The 16,669-nt window shown below is 42.3% G+C and overlaps 1 protein-coding gene and 1 long non-coding RNA gene across 2 annotated transcripts in view; one reads left to right on the plus strand and one right to left on the minus strand.

Annotated features, from left to right (window-relative positions):
* The window catches only part of egfl7 (EGF-like-domain, multiple 7), a 28,432-nt gene extending 27,333 nt beyond the window's left edge, over nt 1–1,099 (minus strand). The window contains exon 1 of the mRNA XM_071351071.1: nt 963–1,099. The gene's annotated coding sequence lies outside the window, so the exon portion shown is untranslated. The remainder of the gene's footprint in view (nt 1–962) is intronic.
* Nucleotides 1,100–1,126: 27 nt separating this feature from the next.
* The window catches only part of LOC139544206 (uncharacterized), a 29,130-nt gene continuing 13,587 nt past the window's right edge, over nt 1,127–16,669 (plus strand). Inside the window, exons 1-3 of the long non-coding RNA XR_011668829.1 lie at nt 1,127–1,260; nt 2,030–2,087; nt 2,762–2,801. This is a non-coding gene — a long non-coding RNA (uncharacterized lncRNA). The remainder of the gene's footprint in view (nt 1,261–2,029; nt 2,088–2,761; nt 2,802–16,669) is intronic.

Consider the following 16,669-nt stretch of genomic DNA (forward strand, 5'->3'; position numbering starts at 1 on the left):
CCCGCGTTACGTTACTACACAGAGATTTCACTTGAATTTATTTGTAGGCTATTTATTACAAGCACTACCGTGGCCAAGAGTGAAAGAAGCTGGAGTTGCATTGGATAAAGATAATATGGTTTGGGCGTCTTTTGAAAATCCTGGACTACTGTAGCCTGTAACAGGTCCTAAAAATAGCATCATCCACATTCATATTTTGTTGTCAATTTATAGCAGAGCTATTGATAGCCTAGGCCTACCAGGGAAAATGACAACCAACTGGGCAGAGACCTCAATTCAACGTCTAATTCAGGTTGGTTCAACATAATTTCATTAGGTGGAATCACGTTGATTCAACCAGTGCCTAGTGGGAATTTTCTCATCAAATGTGATACATTTAGTTGAAATATGCCACCTTTCTAAATAGATTGTTAAATGTAGGCTAATTGTTGTTGTAGCATACCACATTCTCAGACATTAATAAATATATATTTTTGCAATGAGCTGACTAGCACAATGCTTGGGAGCGCATTCAATTAATACCATGAAGGCCTATCATATCCCAATGTCTTAAGCCATTTTCTCAAGTATAGGCTACATCCCCTCCAACCCCGCCATTGTGCCACACCCACGACGAAAAGGTAATTTTCATTTAGACAGGCCTATAAATGCTCATAGCATATCATAAAGCTATTCCGTTTCGTGCCCTTGGTCGTGGTCGGCTGTGGCTTGATCGAAACGGGTCCCAATGACGTGGCAATGATTTGTCATATCTGAGTTGTAAGTAAGGTTAGGCTATACATGTCTAATATTAAACTGAGTGTCCTTTTTAATACTGCCAGTAGGCCTAGAAGATGGCTCAATAGCCAACGTTGTTTCGTCAACACAATTAAAACATCTTACATAAGTATAGTAAATACGTTTTTTTTCTCCAAAAGTTAATCAAAATATGAGTTAAGATAAACGAAAAAAACTCTTCTTACCCCCTCAGTATGAAGTCATGTGGTGGTGCGTCTCGCGCACGCTGAGCAGATGCTGCCATGGGAACCAACTCCAACCATTTGACAGCCAGTTTAGTGGACTCTTCCATCGTTGCAATTTATTTTTAGCTCGTACCCACGGTTTTTTCTTAGAATAAAACCTCAACGGTTAATGTTTAGATGCTCCCCGTGAACCGACTGGAGAGAAATGAAATGCCTTTGGGCGTTTTTCAGTTGCTTTTTATCCAGAGCTTCCTGTGGAACGCAGGAATTGGATGGACAATCCCAAACCGGAATTCCTGTGAGTGTTTCACGCTGATAAAACCGTTATACTGCACAAACACTCCATCCTGCTTACACCGCTTTGTCAATTACTTTTTAAAGCATTCTCTGCCCCCATTAGGCCTATAGTCTACGGTCAGAGTTTGAAGGGGACAAGAAAAAGCGTCTTGCTCTGACTATTGTCAGAGATGGGGTTAATTCGAATTAAAGGCAGTCACTTAGGAAGTGATTGACATTAAAAAAACGAATCAAATAAATAGCTTATACTTTTCAATTTATTGAGAAGTCATTGGCATTTCAGTACTTCCTGAATTGACTCCCTTCAATTTGAATTGATCCCAACCCTGGACTGTACTGTAGGCCTTCAGATTTTAACCCACAAAAGATTGCATTACATTACATTGCACCTGTAAATAGAGACACTTCCTGTTCAGGGTTTATTAGAACATGGAGTGAAAACAAATGAATAGCCTAGGCCCAATGCAACCAACAACAATAGAGTACAACAGTATGAGTCATAATACCCATAAAACGTAGCGGCCAAACACAGAAATGTTGCCAATAGTTTTTCCACCATACATTTTTCCCATATGGGATTTTAGAAACATTTCAAATTAGGGCTGTTTCGTGTAGGCTTACCCTGGCTTGACGTTTTGATAACTGTGTAAATCTCTCTCGGTCAAGGTGACTTTCATCAATATATTCGCCTGTATTTAACCCCCCAAAAATGAAATGCTAATTAGCTGCTAATGTGACTATCATACTGAACTACATATGTCTGTCTCAAGATTCACGCCACTCACCAGGACCAGATGATTTGGACGAGACTGTCGAATCGATGCAAAGGTAAAAATCTCTGGATTAACTATTTAATGTTAGCTACATTCAGTAATTCATAAATTGACCCCCCCCCCCCCCCCCCCCCAAAAAAAATGGGGACAATTCTGTGAACTGTCTTGGACTAGTTTTAAATTGACACAATACCTGTTATCTAGCTAGTTAGCTTATAGTTAGCAACATTAGTCTGGTTAGCTAGCTGTCTATTTGTCCAGCCATTTAAATTAATAAGAAATTCATTCAAACAAGTTTAGCTTTCTTTGGCTTTTATAAACCAACAGTCTAGTTTGCTAGCTAGCTAACTTAAAGAAGGTGAAGGTATTGTTCTTGATAATGTTTGTGGCTGAGGTGTGGGTTAGCCTACTTCACCTAACTACTTGACTTGTAACTCCCTAGTTAGCTGTATTATTTTGGTCTGGCTTTTTGTGAGGTTTCAGAGATTGACTGATTAGCATCTTCTCTTGAGTCAACAACTGCTTGAAGACTTTGATCTGTTTGTTGTTACCCTCTGAACAGCAGATCATTAGTATAGCTAGTAAGCAAGGTTATGTAACCTTATTTAGTCCTACCTGGTATGGTTAGTTTTAAATTAATTGGTATTCACACATTAGTTTTTTAGGTAGATTTACTGTCATGTTATTGTTGCCAAATTGCAAATCTTATTTGCACCTTGTCTATTCCAGAACCAATGGGTGTGCTTGAGTCTTTTCACCTCTCAACTAGGTAAGCTGTTTCAACCTGGAACACTATTCTCCTGCTTTGGTCTGTTTCAGTCATTGCAGGAAGTCCTGAGGAGCAGCAGTGTGTGAAGGGTTTTGTCCCAGTCCAGCTCTAACACCTGACTTAAATAAAAAATAACGAATCACAGCGATAGGCTATGATATGTAATCAGGTATGAGCTGGGCTGGAACAAAGCTTATACATACCCCTACCATTCAGATCTAGAGCTGTCTACCATCACTATTGTGTACGGGATTCATATAGATGGTATTAATATAAATTCAGCAAAAAAAGAAACGTCTCTTTTTCAGGACCCTGTCTTTCAAAAGTAATTCGTAAAATCAAAATAACTTCACAGATCTTCATTGTAAAGGGTTTAAACACTGTTTCCCATGCTTGTTCAATAAACCATAAACAATTAATGAACATGCACCTGTGGAACGTCGTTAACGACACTAACAGCTTACAGACGGTAGGAAATTAAGGTCACAGTTATGAAAACTTAGGACACTAAAGAGGCCTTTCTACTGACTCTGAAAAACACCAAAAGAAAGATGCCCAGGGTCCCTGCTCATCTGCATCTCATCATGCCTCCTTGCAGCATGCCAAAGGCACGAGGACTGCAGATGTGGCCAGGGCAATAAATTGCAATGTCCGTACTGTGAGGCGTCTAAGACAGCGCTACAGGACGGACAGCTGATTGTCCTCGCAGTGGCAGACCACGTGTAACAACACCTGCACAGGATCGGTACATCCGAACATCACACCTGTGGGACAGGTACAGGATGGCAAGAACAACTGCCCGAGTTACACCAGGAACACACAATCGCTCCATCAGTGCTCAGACTGTCCGCAATAGGCTGAGAGAGGCTGGACTGAGGGCTTGTAGGCCTGTTGTAAGGCAGGTCCTCACCAGACATCACCGGTAACAACGTCGCCTATGGGCACAAACCCACCATCGCTGGACCAGACAGGACCGGCAAAAAGTGCTCTTCACTGACGAGTTGCGGTTTTGTCTCACCAGGGGTGATGGTCGGATTCGCGTTTATTGTCGAATGAATGAGCGTTACACCGAGGCCTGTACTCTGGAGCGGGCTCGATTTGGAGGTGGAGGGTCCGTCATGGTCTGGGGCGGTGTGTCACAGAATCATCGGACTGAGCTTGTTGTCATTGCAGGCAATCTCAATGCTGTGCGTTACAGGGAAGACATCCTCCTCCCTCATGTGGTACCCTTCCTGCAGGCTCATCCTGACATGACCCTCCAGCATGACAATGCCACCAGCCATACTGCTGGTTCTGTGTGTGATTTCCTGCAAGGCAGGAATGTCAGTGTTCTGCCATGGCCAGCGAAGAGCTCGGATCTCAATCACATTGAGCACATCTGGGACCTGTTGGATCAGAGGGTGAGGGCTAGGGCCATTCCCCCCAGAAATGTCCGGCAACTTGATGGAAGAGTGGGGTAACATCTCACAGCAAGAACTGGCAAATTTGGTGCAGTCCATGAGGAGGAGATGCACTGCAGTACTTAATGCAGCTGGTGGCCACACCAGATACAGACTGTTACTTTTGATTTTGACCCCCCTGTTGTTCAGGGACACATTATTCAATTTCTGTTAGTCACATGTCTGTGGAACTTGTTCAGTTTATGTCTCAGTTGTTGAGTCTTGTTATGTTCATACAAATATTTACTCATGTTAAGTTTGCTGAAAAAAACGGCAGTTGACAGTGAGATGACGTTTCTTTTTTTGCTGAGTTTATATAGCATGCTCCACTCAAGTTGAACTTGTTGACTGATGCCAAGGCGGTGGCTGCTAAGAAGAAGGGAGCAGCTGCGGACCAGAAGACTGCAGCTAAGGCAGCACTGCGAGTAGTATTGGTTGGTACTGTATGTGCCTTTAGGTTCCTCTCCATGTGTAGGCTATTGTACTTGCCTGTGTGTTGCAGTCTTTCATATTTGTAGTAGTTTGTTGCAATGCATTGCTTAGTTTATCATTTGTGTCAACTTTGAATTCAATCTAAGCCACAGATTGTTAACTTCCTGCACTTTGAGAGCAAGCAGTATATAAATGCAGTGTATTCACACTGTTTTGCAATGAAGGTCTACAATAGCCTCAACAGCACTCTCAGGGGTAGCTAGCGTCTGTCCTCCTCTGGGTACATTGACTTCAGTTTAAAACCTAGGAGGCTCATGGTTCTCACCCCCTCACACAGTAATTATGACAACTTCCTGGAGGACGTCCTCCAACCTATCAGAGCTCTTGCAGCATGAACTGACATGTTCTCCACCCAATCAAAGTATCAGATAAGTAATCTAGTACTGAAAGCATAAATTACAGCTAGCTAGCACTGTAGTGCATAAAATGTGGTGAGTAGTTGACTCCAGGAGAGAGAAAGACAATAGTTGAACAATTTTGTACAAATTCATTTCCTTAAAAATTAAGGAGAAGCAGCAGCAGCACCAGCAGAAAGAGCTAGATATATTTGGTTGTCATTTTTTCCCACTTTTCACTTAGCTAGCTAATTAGGCATCCTCAAACACCCGGCTCAAACAGAGTGGATTGCTATTTATGTTAGCTGGCTAACTAAGGCTATCCAACACTGGAACTCCTCCAAGTCAAGGTAAGCTTTCGGTTGTATTAATTTATTGCAACTGGGGCCCGCCGGTATAACTGCTAAGCTGCTTGCTGTACACTGTACTGCTTGATTGTGGCAGGTTTACTAACACGTTAGTTCTAGTAGCTATGTTGACTATGACGTTAGCTAATATGGTGACAACGATGTAAGCAGTGTGTAGCGGATTTGGTACGAAGGTTTGGCTTGGAAAGGTCCACAAGCAAAGGGAAAAGGTGAGAGGAGGAGAGTGCGTAAATGTGAAAGAATTATACAACGAGCAAAGTTTTAATGCTGTTTGTATGTGGCTGCTATGAAAGTGAACTGTGTGTACAGGTAATCAGGTGTGTATTCATTCCACCGATTTTCTTGGAATAGTTTCTTAAATGGAACAAAATGGGGATAAACCTACCAGAATTTGTCCAATAGAAACTCTCGTTTGCAACTGTTTGGATGAATGATTTCACCCTAAATCAGCTAGATGGACGCAAAAGTGTGCAAGGCGGTATTTAATGTGTCACTGTCTGTCACCTTGATTACTTAAATTTGTCTCTCGACCTGTGCACCTACGTTATAAACTTTAATTTGTGGCTAGGTTGTAGCAACTATATGATGGGTTTAGGGAAGATTTGAGTGACATGTAGTAGCCTAAACCTATCGATGCTAAATTGAGCTCGGTGAATGGAATTTGAATGACAGTCATCCAATATGCTGTAATAAAAGTAAGGCTGTGCTCATAATCTTAAACGGCAAAGACTGCCACTGCTCTCTATGGACGGGACTGTAAAACCCATGCATTAAAATGACTCTTTATCTACAGTTCCTTCAGAAAGTATTCACACTCCTTGACTTAAAAAATATATAATTGTCTTACAGCCTGAATTTAAAGTGGATTAAATTGAGGGTTTGTGTCACTGGCCAACATAGAATACCCCATTTTGTCAAAGTGGAAATATGTTTTTAGAAGTTGACAAATTTATTTAAAATAAAAAGCTGACATGTCTTGAGTAATTAAATATTCAACCCCTTTGGTATGGCAATCCTAAATAAATTAAAAAGTAAACATTTGCTGGACTCTGTGTGCAATAATAGCGTTTAACATGTTTTTTGAATGACTGCCTCATCTCTGTACCCCATACCTACAATTATCTGTAAGGTCCCTCAATCGAGCAGTGAATTTCAAACATAGATTCAACCACAATAACCATGGAGGCTATCCAATGCCTCGCAAAGAAGGGCACCTATTGGGCACCTAAAAATGGCACCTAAAAAGCAGATATTGAATATCAATTTGAGTTATTAATTACACTTTGGATGATGTATCATTACACCCAGTCACTACAAAGATACAGGCATCCTTCCTAACTCAGTTGTCGGAGAGAAAGGAAACCGCTCAGGGATTTCACCATGAGGCCAATATTTACTTTCAAACAGTTACAGAGTTTAATGGCTGTGATATGAGAAAAGTGAGGATGGATCAACAAACATTGTAGTCACTCCACAATACTAACCTAAATGACAGAGTGAAAAGAAGGAAGTCTGTACAGAATACAAATATTCCAAAACATGCATCCTGTTTGCAACATGGCACTAAAGTAATACTGCAAAAAACGTGGCAAAGCAATTCACTTTTTGTTCTGAATACAAGTGCTAGGGCAAATCCAATACAACACCTTACTGAGTACCACTCTCCATAATTTCAAGCATTGTGGTGGCTGCGTCATGTTAAGTGTATGCTTGTAATCGTTAAGGACTGGGGAGTTTCCACCAGACACTGGGAGATGAATTCACCTTTCAGCAGGAAAATAACCTAAAACACAAGGCCAAATCTACACTGGAGTTGCTTACCAAAAAGACACTGAATGTTCCTGAGTGGCCAAGTTACAGCTTTGACTTAAATCTACTTGAAAATCTATGGCAAGAGCTTTAAATGGTTATCTAACAATGATCAACCAATTTGACAGAGCTTGAAGAATGTTGAAATGTTTTGCAAGTGTTGCAATATCCAGGTGTAGAAAGCTTTTAGAGACTTAACCAGAAAGACTCACAGCTGTAATCGCTGCCAAAGGTGCTCTACAAAGTATTGACTCAAGGGTGTGAATACTTATGTAAATGAGTAAATTGTATTTAATTTTCTAGACATTTACAAACATTTCTAAAAACATGTTTTGACTTAGTCATTATGGGATATTGTGTGTACATTAGGGTTGAAAAACGGGAACACGGTTCCCAAGGTTTACCGGGAATTACCAACCAAAACCGATAACTGGTAACTTATACATTATTTATATGAACAGCATGGTGTGAATTCATGTAGACCTATCATCTCATCATGAGAACTTTTTGTTTTATTGTGACAAATAGGCCTACATTTGCTGCAGCATAGCTTATGCTACAGTTATATAAAGACAGAGGCTGCAGTCCAAACACTTAAAAGACACACCCTATCCCCTCAGCCCTCAAATTAAGTGGACACTTCTGATGACGTATCATGAAGACTGACGAGTATACACTTGCAGCGCAAGGGACGAGAGAGGAAGGAATGATTTTTTAAATGGACCACCCTTGGCCATAAATTCGTCACTAGTTCATCCCACGATTATTGTGTTTTCAGCCACCGGTGGCTTGTGGGTGCTTCATATGGGCTACAGTCAATTATGAGTGCATGTCTACTTATATTAAATATATCATTATTAATACCCAAACATTTCTGCAGCATTGAAGGTCCCCAAGAACACAGTGGCCTCCATAATTCTTAAAAACCACAAAGACCCTTCCTAGAGCTGGCCGCCCGGCCAAACTGAGCAATTGGGTGAGAAGGGTGAGCAATTGGGTGAGAAGGGCCTTGGTCAGGGAGGTGACCAAGAACCCGATGGTCACTCTGGCAGAGTTCCAGAGTTCTTCTGTGGAGATGGGAGAACCTTCCAGAAGGACAACCATCTCTGCAGCACTCTACCAATCAGGCCTTTATGGTGGAACAGTCAGACGGAATCCACTCCTCAGTAAAGCACATGACAGCCCATTTGGAGTTTGCCAAAAGGCACCTAAAGGACTCTCAGACTATGAGAAACAGGATTCTCTGGTCTGATAAAACCAAGATTGAACTCTTTGGCCTAAATGCCAAGTGTCATGTCTGGAGGAAACCTGGCACCATCACTACAGTGAAGCATGGTGGTGGCAGCATCATGCTGTGGGGATGTTATTCAGCCGCAGGGACTGGGAGACTAGTCAGGCTCGAGGGAAAGATGAACGGAGAAAAGTACTAAGAGATTCTTGATGAAAACCTGCTCCAGAGCGCTCAGGACCTCAGACTTGAGCGAAGGTTCACCTTCCAACAGGACAATGACCCTAAGCACACAGCCAATACAATGCAAGCTTGTAGCGTCATACCCAAGAAGACTCGAGGCTGTAATCGCTGCCAAAGGTGCTTTAACAAAGTACTGAGTAAAGGGTCTGAATACTTATGTAAATGTTATATTTCAGTTTTTTTATTTGTAGTAAATTTGCAAAAAGAAAAATCTGTTTTTGCTTCGTCATTATGGGGTATTGTGTGTAGATTGATGAGAAAAAAATGACAATTTAATCAATTCTAGAATAAGGCTGTAATGTAACAAAATGCCAGAATACTTTCCGAATGCACTGTATATGCATCAGCCTACCAATTATACAAATAGGCCCTATTATATTTCAAAACTAAAATCCATTTGCTAGCCTATACTTGTAACTTTGTAGGCTGCATGTGTTGCACCGGAATGGCATGTTCTCTCCCTGCTTTATCATGGTTTGAATGTGTGTAATTCCAGTCATATAATCCAGTTTAATACAATACAGTACATTAATACAGTCCATACTCAATCGGATTAGCCTACTGGAGCTAGTTTAATTTATTTACCCAAGAGAGCATATAGCTACAGTCGCAACATCTATGGGCTTTTGTTTTTCTGTCATGTGCAGTAGCCTATATCAAATATGTATTGCATAACAGCACAATCATTTGGTCTTTTTTGTGCTTGGACTCATTAAATGCCTTTTAATGTAGGGCTCATAAAATGTATTTAATATATGGTTCATCAGGCTCAGGTAGCATCAGACTTGAATCTTCAATTAAAGCTCTAATCAAATCCAGACATAGGCCTATTTATATGCTTTATAATGCTTTTGAATAACACTTCCGGTTTTGGCGAGAAATACCGGGTTACCCAAGAGAAAAGTGATTTATTCTTGGGATGCAACATTTGAAAATTACCCTGAAAGTGTTTAACCCTAGTGTAGATGGGTGAGAGAAAAAATATACTTATTCCATTTTGAATTCAGGCTGTAGCACAACAAGTAGAATATGAATGCTTTCTGAAGGCACTGTATGCTGAATTTATTTAAAAAATTTACTTCAAAGCTTCTTTAAACTATGTTATGAAATTTGTTCAGAGGTTAACATTTGGTTAAACTTTTCGCTGGTAAAAATTTGATATTGGTCTACAGATACGTTACAAAACTACCAGAGAATTATAATAACATATGCATTTTAAACAAAACTACCAAACTTGCTAAAGTGAGGTATGTTTTTATTCCTGAGGTTAGTTTTATTCCTGAAATCAGTTAAGGGCCCAGTGATTTGGGTTGTAGCCTAGCGATGTGACTACTGTACCTGCACACATACTGTTTTTACTGCAACAACGAAGAAGTCTATGTGCTGTAGCACCATGGCTGGGGGTCGCAGTTGACCACACAAACCAACACACACTCAGGACATTCTGCCAAGGGTGAGTGGCAGGAAAGGTTCAAGGACCGTGAGACACAAAATGTGCGAGTGTGTGAGCGAGGTTATGTTTCTTTTCAAGGATTTTTTTTTCTTTCTTTGAAATCAAGGCTTGGCCTGACGCAAGCAAAGTTTTGTATGCTGATTGCTGAGACCCCCCCAAAAAACTGAAGCGAAGCAGCACTTCCTGCCGAAGAGGAAGCAGGAAATGGCTGTGGTAGTGAGATTCTGGAGTCGGGTCCCTTGGAACAATAAAAATCTCACTTGTACAGGAAGCGGACGTGCGTCAAAGGGGACCTGACAGATTTGGCTAAAAGCACTGACCCTAGAGAGAGTAGAGAGAAGGGTCACTGTACCCATGCTATGGTCTGAAGAGGGTTAGAAACATGAACAAACTTTCCTGATGAGAGAGAGAGAGAGAGAGAGAGAGAGAGAGAGAGAGAGAGAGAGAGAGAGAGAGAGAGAGAGAGAGAGAGCGAGAGAGAGAGAGAGAGAGAGAGAGAGAGAGAGAGAGAGAGAGAGAGAGAGAGAGAGAGAGAGAGAGAGAGAGAGAGAGAGAGAGAGAGAGAGAGAGAGAGAGAGAGAGAGAGAGAGAGAGAGAGAGAGAGAGAGAGAGAGAGAGAGAGAGAGTGTGTGGTGGGGTAAAGAAGGGCATACAATACAGTAAATATTATAGTTGCTGACAAACAATTAGGTCTGGAGTGTTCCCACCACTTGCCGGTTCTGGTTTATTATCTGGCTTCACAATAGGATTGGGGTGTGTTTATGTAGAAAGCGCCGGTTGTGCCAGTGTGTGTGTGCAGGCGGGCGGTGTGTGTGTGACCAGTGTGTGTTTTCTCCAACGGGAGACATCAGGTATTTCTCCCTGGCTACTGAACTTTAGTGAACACCTCCCTCCCTGTCTCTGAGTATTGATGACATCACCAGTGTGTTTACAGAGTTTGGCCCTGGTCTGTTCCTGTCTCTTCTGTGGCTGCAGGCACTTAGATCCACAACTGATATCTATCTGCTCTTTAAAACATGAATGGATAAACAGAGCATTAATACCCCCTCTTGCTCTCTCCCCCCTCCCCTTCTCTATCTTAGTTGTGGATCAGTGCTGTGTTTAAAGTCTCTGGCCAACTCTAAGACGGTTGGGCTGTCCTCACCAGTAATGTAGGAATTTGAGGACACAAACATAGTCAGCAGAATGGGCACAGTTTAACATTACTGACACTTCCAGATACTTGATACAGTACTTCAACATGATGATGTGCTGCTTGGTCTCTGTCTGTCTACATGCTGGAGACTAGAATGAAGAGACTGGATGCTGTGGAGATTTGTACTGTAAGGCTTCTGAGCATGTGTGAGGGAGACACTGAGATATGTATGTGTGTACAGATATGTGCAAATGCACACCTATTGTACCTACACAATGATGCATACACACTGCTATAAAACCACACATCCTGCATACTAATCCTTGTCATGACACTGCGTGTTGCTTAGATAAGACAGAGGAGAGGATGAGTAAGAAAAAAAAAGAGTTAGATGCACTATTGTAAAGTGGTTGTTCCACTGGATATCATAAGGTGAATGCACCAATTTGTAAGTCACTCTGGATAAGAGCGTCTGCTAAATGACTTAAATGTAAATGTAAATGTAAGAAGAGAAGAAAAGTCTCTGGGACCCTCATATAGCCCCCCCACATACTCACATACTCTTCACCCCCCCCCCCCCCCTTGTGCTCTAGATCTCTCCCCACCACTACCACCACAGTGATGACACGATTTCCATTCATTCAAGCCAAACAGGACCTGCACCCAAGGCCTTAAACCCCTCTTTTCACCAACACCCCTTTTTTCTTCATTTTACAGTCATCAACCCATCTCACTTCATACAAGCAATAATGATGAAAGCTTTATGAACCATGCAGTGGGTATCATAAGTGTTCACCCCCATTGGATTTCTTCACATTTTATTGTGTTATAATTTTTTGTCAATGATCTACACAAAATGCTCTGTAATGTTAAAGTGGAAGAACAATTATAATAATTTTTTTGAGATGAATGAAAAAGAAAGCACTAATATCCCTTGATTAGTTAGGTATTCAACCTCCTGAGTCAATACATGTTAGAAATGTAGTTTACAAAAGTTCAATCAGGAAGGCTGGTCTGAATGGCATGTCACTTTTAATTAATCTAGTAGCCACGAGCTCCTCTCTTCTGGCTACGGATGTACTCGGCTTATCTCTGCAACTCCTAGACGACGGTATCCCCTTTGCGGGAGAAGAGGTTTTCCCCCAGAGGGAAGAAAAGGCTCTAGATTCGGCTTCACCAGCGAAAGGGAAATTCCAAGATACAAGGCTATGGACTCCTCTGACCAGGCTGTTCCTGCTTCCTTCGCTCCCATGAAGCCACCGCGGCTCCTCCACCACTTCCACCTGGGCCCCTTTCTCGGCTCCTATGACCAACGACCCAGCACTGGTGGCTATCCAGCCATCTTTAACACTGATTCGAAGGCTACATCATATCCACGCTGGTTCCTTTACTGCTAGTGTACAAGGTTCATCTGGCACCTGCAAGGGTTTGTGTAGTGCTCAGTTTTAATAACACTTTTACTCAAGTGCCTTTTCATGGTTGGTCCTATGGTCACGTCGCAATAGCGCCTGATCTCTGATCTCATTATGGGTTAGACAGTTGGCTCTTAGTACGGGTACTACTACGGATGCTTCCTATCCATGTACTTTTTGCGGGATTTTCACGCTCAAAGTCGGCAGTTCATCAGATTTACATGACAGGTAATTGGTTACTTCTTAGTGGGGCTCAAATCATAGGCCTAGCGTCAGCATGTCATACACAAAGCGAATCACATTAGTCAGGCACTACTACGTCTGGTTGCTTTGTCTCGTGCAATCTTTTCTAATTTCTATCCAATCAGCACGACTGTTCACCACAACACAACAGTTTTAATCTCTACCCTCAGCTACTACATGACCAAAAGTATGTGGACACCTGCTTGTCAAACATCTCATTCCAAAATCATGGCCATTAATATGGAGTTTGTTGCCCCTTTACTGCTATAAAAGCCTCCACTCTTCTGGGAAGGCTTTCCACTAGATGTTGGAACATTGCTATGGGGACTTGCTTCCATTCAGCCACGAGCGTTAGTGAGGTCAGGCAGTGATTAGGCCTGGCTCGCAGTCAGCATTCCAATTCATCCCAAAGGGGCTCGATGGGGTTGAGGTCAGGGCTCTGTGCAGGCCAGTCAAGTTCTTCCACACCGATCTGAGAATTAGAAACAGGCTCAGCCCCTGGTTCAACCGTGATCTATCCGGAAGGCCAAAGTTAGTTACTTTAAGGAGCAGATCTCTCTCTGTGGGTCTAACCCCAAGAAGTTCTGGATAAAGGTTAAAGACCTGGAGAATAAACCCTCCTCCTCACAGCTGCCCAATTTCCTTAATGTTGATGATGTGGTTGTTACTGATATGGAGCACATGGCTGAGCTCTTTAATCACCACTTCATTAAGTCAGGATTCCTATTTGACTCAGCCATGCCTCCTTGCCCATCCAACATTTCCTCATTTCCCACCCCTTCTAATGCGACTAGCCCCGATGCTCCTCCATCTTTTTTCCCTGTCCCGCTACAAAGTTTCTACCTGCAGGCGGTCGTCCGAGGTGCTAAAGGAGCTCCTTGACCCCCAAAAACTGTCTGGGTTTAGACCCTTTCTTCTTTAAGGTTGCTGCCCCTATCATCGCCGAGCCTATTTCTGACCTTTTTAACCTGTCTAAACTCTCTGGGGAGAGGCAGCCACGGTGTGTCCTTTATTTAAAGGGGGAGATCAAGCCCATCTTAACTGTTATATGCCCATTTCTATTTTGCCCTATTTATCAAAAGTGTTGGAAAAACTTGTCAATAATCAACTGACTGGCTTTCTTAATGTCTATAGTATTCTCTCTGGTATGCAATCTGGTTTCCGCTCAGGTTATGGATGTGTCACTGCAACCTTAAAGGTCCTCAATGATGTCACCATTGCCCTTGATTCTAACCAATGTTGTGCTGGTATTTTTATTGACTTGGCCAAGCTTTTGGTACGGTAGACCATTCCATTCTTGTGGGTAGGCTAAGGTGTATTGGTGTTTGAGGGGTCTTTGGCCTGGTTTGCTAACTGCCTCTCTCAAAGAGTGCAGTGTATAAAGTCAGAACATCTGCTGTCTCAGCCACTGCCTGTCACCAAGGGAGTACACCAAGGCTCGGTCCTAGGCCCCACGCTCTGCTCAATTTACATCAACAACATAGATCATGCAGTAGGAAGCTCTCTCATCCATTTATATGCAGATGATACAGTCTTATACTCAGCTTGCCCCTCCCTGGAATTTGTGTTAAATGCTCTACAACAAAGCTTTCTTAGTGTCCAACAAGCTTTCTCTGCCCTTAGCCTTGTTCTGAACACCTCCAAAACAAAGGTAACGTGGTTTGGTAAGAAGAATGCCCCTCTCCCCAGCTGTGTGATTACTACCTCTGAGGGTTTAGAGCTTGAGGTAGTCACCTCATACAAGTACTTGGGAGTATGGCTAGATGATACACTGTCCTTCTCTCAGCACATATCAAAGCTGCAGACTAAGGTTAAATCTAGACTTGGTTTCCTCTATCGTAATCGTTCCTCTTTCACCCCAGCTGACAAACTAACCCTGATTCAGATGACTATCCTACCCATGCTAGATTACGGATCTATTAATTTATAGATCGGCAGGTACGGGTGCTCTCGAGCGGCTAGATGTTCTTTACCATTTGGCCATCAGATTTGCCACCAATGCTCCTTATGTGACACATCACTGCACTCTATACTCCTCTGTAAACTGGTCATCTCTGTATACCCGTCGCAAGACCCACTGGTTGATGCTTATTTATAAAACCCTCTTAGACCTCACTCCCCCCTATCTGATATATATATTGCAGCCCTCATCCTCCACATACAACACCCGTTCTGCCAGTCACATTCTGTTAAAGGTCCCCAAAGCGCACACATCCCTGTGTCGCTCCTCTTTTCATTTCGCTGAAGCTAGCGACTGGAACGAGCTGCAACAAACACTCAAACATGACAGTTTTATCTCCATCTCTTCATTCAAGGACTCAATCATGGACACTCTTACTGACAGTTGTGGCTGCTTCGCGTGATATATTGTTGTCTTTACCTTCTTGCTCTTTGTGCTGTTGTCTGTGCCCAATAATATTTGTACCATGTTTTGTGCTGCTACCATGTTGTGCTGCTGCCATGTTGTGTTGGTACCATATTGTTGTCATGTTGTGTTGCTACCATGCTGTGTTGTCATGTGTTGCTGCCATGCTAAGTTGTTGTCTTAGGTCTCTCTTTATGTAGTGTTGTGGTGTCTCTCTTGTCGTGATGTGATGCTTTGTCCTTTATTATTATTATTATATTTTTAATCCCAGCCCCTGTCCCCGCAGGATGCCTTTTACCTTTTGGTAGGCCGTCATTGTAAATAAGAATAAGAACTGACTTGCCTAGTTAAATAAAGGTTAAATGTGAACTTCACTCAACTTTCTAGAGTAGTGGTCACCAAGGCATTCCATGTCGAACGCCAAACATTTCTGTAAAAAAACAACAAGATAAAGCCTTGTGTAACAATTGTTTTGTATTCGTTTCGGGCTGTTGGTGGTGGGGGCACCCGATTCAGCTGCCCTGCGTGCCGGGTAGGCAAACTGTTGCCATTTTGAACCATTTCATGTGTCTGAAGGTAAAAACTCTGCCTTCCCGGCAGGCCCAGAGAGCAAATCAAATGCACTATAGGCCTACTGCTGACCAATCGGATGTCTCAGATTACCATGTCTAAAGTGACGTAGCAGGCATAAAATAAAGCTTACAGCAAAGTTAATACTGTGAGATTTCACAATGTTTAAAACCATGACTAGAGAGAGACTGTCAACGAATACAGCAGAGCTGCAGTTTTTGAGTGAGTTAAAGTTCTTACTCAGCCCTGTCAACACTTTTATAAACCATAAAATGCCTCTTTCTTCCTATTTCCACTCAGCGCTACAACAAACAATGCAGCAGTAATGAATGAATAGGAAAATGTATCTATATTCTTGCATTGTTATTATTAGTGGCTTGGATCTTTTTTAATATTGAGGAATATTTAACTTTCGCTGTTCATAGGAGTAACAACATGAATTTGTGCATGAGGCAGCAATAATGCTGTGCGACTCGAGTTTCACCATCAGCTGGAAGACGGTGTCTTTTTTTGGTCAGTGTCACTGGAGGAAAGGGAGAGCGGAGGGATGTTGAGAGGCAGACCCTCAGTCTGCAGGCACTAGCAGCCCAGTAAAAAAAAGAAATTAACAACAAATTATTTAAGTGTATGCTCACTCCGCTGTGCCTCACAAGTAATACAACAACGGCTCTATTACCAGTGTGATCATATAGCCTACCTCAAATGTAAAAATATCATTTAAAAAAATGGCCCGAACAACAATGCATAGGCAGGGCAATTCAAGCAAAACCAATATG

This window comes from Salvelinus alpinus, chromosome 18 (assembly GCF_045679555.1).
Source record: "Salvelinus alpinus chromosome 18, SLU_Salpinus.1, whole genome shotgun sequence".
In the NCBI taxonomy this organism is placed as follows: Eukaryota; Metazoa; Chordata; class Actinopteri; order Salmoniformes; family Salmonidae; genus Salvelinus; species Salvelinus alpinus.